The following is a 4,818-nucleotide window of genomic DNA, read 5'->3' on the forward strand; positions in this document are numbered from 1 at the left end:
AGGGCTTTCTGAACCTCTATGGACAGTGTCTTCAACTAGACTGACAGGATTTAAAGGCTTTACAAAAGTTACATTTCTTTTGCTTCTGTAAGACCATATGCACTTTCTGTGGTAGTGAATGAAGACAGATTCATTTGACATTAGGATGTCCAATTCCTTAAACTTCTCATGAAGACACATATAATCATTGTCCTGTCTGATTTTTGCAGTACACAGAAGGCTATTGATTCCAAGTTTTGTGGCTCTTGTAAGTTTATCTGGTGTAGTTTTCTGACAAAAAATACATTTCTCACAGTCAGTAGAGTTTCTGTTTTTTTGTCTTGGGGGCTAGCTTTATAAGGCTCATGGATATATCAGGAACATCCATTTTATGTGATCCTAATTGGATGACTGAAACAAATGTCATCAATTACTGTGTAATATTAATAATACACTATGGACAGACATACCAAACATTGAACATGGGGTCTTAATTCTTGTGAGCAAGACTGTTGCTCTATCATCCTATTATTTAGTTTTGACATTTTAAAATGTACTGTTTATATTTTTTAAGTATAATGCTTAAATAAATAGTTTCGCCTGTAGTCTCTGAAAAAATCATATATACTTATTAAAAGGAATTAATAGATACCTCACTATTTTAATAAACTAACACTTCAGGTTGCTGAAATTGAACAAAGCCTACAGTGTAGGCATGTTCAATGCTGTTATAAATGTATATACACTTAGAACATAAGAACATAAGAAAGTTTACAAACGAGAGGAGGCCATTCGGCCCATCTTGCTCGTTTGGTTGTTAGTAGCTTATTGATCCCAAAATCTCATCAAGCAGCTTCTTGAAGGATCCCAGGGTGTCAGCTTCAATAACATTACTGGGGAGTTGATTCCAGACCCTCACAATTCTCTGTGTAAAAAAGTGTCTCCTATTTTCTGTTCTGAATGCCCCTTTTTCTAAACTCCATTTGTGACCCCTGGTCCTTGTTTCTTTTTTCAGGCTGAAAAAGTCCCTTGGGTCGACACTGTCAATACCTTTTAGAATTTTGAATGCTTGAATTAGGTCGCCACGTAGTCTTCTTTGTTCAAGACTGAACAGATTCAATTCTTTTAGCCTGTCTGCATATGACATGCCTTTTAAGCCCGGAATAATTCTGGTCGCTCTTCTTTGCACTCTTTCTAGAGCAGCAATATCTTTTTTATAGCGAGGTGACCAGAACTGCACACAATATTCAAGATGAGGTCTTACAAGTGCATTGTACAGTTTTAACATTACTTCCCTTGATTTAAATTCAACACTTTTCACAATGTATCCGAGCATCTTGTTAGCCTTTTTTATAGCTTCCCCACATTGCCTAGATGAAGACATTTCTGAGTCAACAAAAACTCCTAGGTCTTTTTCATAGATTCCTTCTCCAATTTCAATATCTCCCATATGATATTTATAATGTACATTTTTATTTCCTGCGTGCAGTACCTTACACTTTTCTCTATTAAATGTCATTTGCCATGTGTCTGCCCAGTTCTGAATCTTGTCTAGATCATTTTGAATGACCTTTGCTGCCGCAACAGTGTTTGCCACTCCTCCTACTTTTGTGTCGTCTGCAAATTTAACAAGTTTGCTTACTATACCAGAATCTAAATCATTAATGTAGATTAGGAATAGCAGAGGACCTAATACTGATCCCTGTGGTACACCGCTGGTTACCACACTCCATTCTGAGGTTTTTCCTCTAATCAGTACTTTCTGTTTTCTACATGTTAACCACTCCCTAATCCATGTACATGCGTTTCCTTGAATCCCAACTGCGTTCAGTTTGAGAATTAATCTTTTGTGCGGGACTTTGTCAAAAGTTTTCTGGAAATCTAAATAAACCATGTCATATGCTTTGCAATTATCCATTATCGATGTTGCATCCTCAAAAAAATCAAGCAAGTTAGTTAGACACGATCTCCCTTTCCTAAAACCATGTTGACTGTCTCCCAGTACCCTGTTACCATATAGGTAATTTTCCATTTTGGATCTTATTATAGTTTCCATAAGTTTGCATATAATAGAAGTCAGGCTTACTGGTCTGTAGTTACCTGGTTCAGTTTTGTTTCCCTTTTTGTGGATCGGTATTATGTTTGCAATTTTCCAGTCTGTCGGTACCACCCCTGTGTCAAGAGACTGCTGCATGATCTTGGTTAGCGGTTTGTAAATTACTTCTTTCATTTCTTTGAGTACTACTGGGAGGATCTCATCCGGCCCAGGGGATTTGTTTATTTTAAGACCTCCTAGTCCCTTTAACACTTCTGCCTCAGTTATGCTAAAGTTATTTAAAACTGGATAGGAACTGGATGACATGTGGGGCATGTTGTCAGTATCTTCCTTTGTAAAAACTTGTGAAAAGTAATCATTTAACATATTTGCTATTTTTTTTTCTTCATCTACGATTTTGCCATTTGTATCTCTTAAACATTTAATCTCCTCTTTGAATGTTCTCTTGCTGTTGTAATATTGGAAAAACATTTTGGAATTGGTTTTAGCTCCCTTAGCAATGTTCATTTCTATTTCTCTCTTGGCCTTTCTAACTTCCTTTTTGACTTGCGTTTGCAGTTCTGTGTACTCTTTCTGCGTACTTTCTTTTTGGTCCTTTTTTAATGCTCTGTAAAGTGCCTTTTTTCGCTGAATATTTTTTTTAATTGATCTATTAAACCATTTTGGCAATTTAGTTTTACATTTAGATTTGTCTACTTTAGGGATATAATTGTTTTGTGCCTCTAGTACTACATTTTTGAAGAACAACCATCCTTCTTCTGTGGGTGTTTTCTCTATTTTACTCCAATCTACTTGGAAAATTATAAAATTATAAGCCAATGGTTGCGAGTCACAGATACTGTTGAATTAAACCAATTTTAAGGCGGTTGTTTTAAATGTATTTCCAAATAAAATGGCATATTACCTGTCAGAAGAGATGGTGATTGAGGTGGAAAAAAGTTTTAAAAATTCACTGCTGTATTCAGGCTTAGTTTGTACTATTTTTGTGGTTTAGGAATAAGCATAATATAATCAAATATAATTTAATATCAATATTAACAGTTTTAAATTAAGCTCCTGTAAAAAGTGTAACATGGTACTATAAAACACAGGGTTAGAAAGCTTTAACTTTAAAGAACATTTTTGTTGTGCATACTTTCTTTCAATGCACTTGATTTTTTGAAACATGCAGCATTAAGTACTGTACAGTGGAACATACTTCTGGAAGGGTGGAGTGTTGGGGAGCAAAATGGAAAAGTTACATAAAACATTAAAGGGCACACTGCTGTTAACTGGAGACTGACATGCCCAGCTTGTCTTTCATATGATTAGAAAGACGTGTGTATTTAGGTTTATACGTTGAAATAAGCATTTTTCTCAACAGTCTTCATTACATTACTAACAATTGCCACATATTGCTAATTTTATAGTCAAAATGACCTCTTTTTTGGAGTGAAAAGGGTAAATATTTTCACGAGAAAGGCCTTTAAAAGGATTAAATTGTATGAAATTAAAATTATCATGTTTCAACAAATATTGGTGAGAATAGGATGATCAAATTCAGAGAGGTTTTGTAATTTCCACATATTTCATGTTTTCCATGCATAATTTTATTGTTTAAACCAATTTTTACAAAAACAGCATCACAGTGGCACAGTACAACAGGGCTAATCTTGATCTGGAGAAAGTGAGTTTTAAAATGATACATGTTGTAGCTATGTGGCCAATGGGTCCATCAAGTCACTTTAAAACGTGCCCCATCCACTCAGCTATCAGCAGTAAGTCACGTTGCTGCTTGCGTATTCGTGCAGACGTCTTTTTTGTCTTTTCCCGGTAGTCAATCACGTTGCTGTTTATGTTTTCAGATAGTCACGTCTTTCGCTGGCGATTTTCAGTACACACATCACTATACTATACTATCATATAAGATGCAGGCTATTTTTGAGAAAAACAAAAAATGGTTAAAAAGTGTCTTAAATTCAAAGGAATACGGTATATTCTTTGCAAAAAAAAAATTGTTAATGCATCAGTTAGGGTTGATATTGAAATGACAAAATTAGGGAAATGCGAGGTTAGGGTTTTTAACTCTAACTCTGCATTCCCTTCCACCCCCTTACAAGCAGTGGAAGGGGCAAGGCAACATAAGCAACCAGACAGCCATCATCAGTTAAGATGAAAAACATACATCTCTCTGCAGATTCCGCAAGAGACATCCATCATCATCCACTAAGCGTATGAGATCTAATGCCATGACAGTGTGCTGGCGGGTTATGTATATTTGGGCACTGCTTATGCAGGTCTGGTAGGAGACAGATGGTTAATAGTGGCACTAATATCACACTGTACCTCTATGAATTCCACTGCCATGATCAATATTTAGTGTGGCATCTACATGTTTGATGTGCGTCAGTTTGTCGGGTAGGGAACTGCATGTGAGGCAACATGAGGGGAAGGTACATGTATGGTAAATCGTGAGACACAACTGCATGACAGAAGGACTACCAATAGTGCTGTAATATGAATCTATGTCCTAGCATAACTTTCTGTTATATGGAATTGCAGATGTTCAATGGCATAATATAATCTTTTGCAAGGGAGGAAGGGGTGATGGGCCAGCATTAACATTCATAGTAACATGGATAGGGGGAATGGGAGAAATTTAAGAACAGGACACCCATGCGACAGATGTGTGACACAATGATATTGTCAACTGCAAAAAAAAAAAAAGTGTATGTATGAGGTGCAGCGTTATGAAACTCTGTTACATGGGCGAGTGGAATGTGCTGTGCCATGTCAGTCTGAGA

Source organism: Polyodon spathula, chromosome 3 (assembly GCF_017654505.1).
Source record: "Polyodon spathula isolate WHYD16114869_AA chromosome 3, ASM1765450v1, whole genome shotgun sequence".
Lineage (NCBI taxonomy): Eukaryota > Metazoa > Chordata > Actinopteri > Acipenseriformes > Polyodontidae > Polyodon > Polyodon spathula.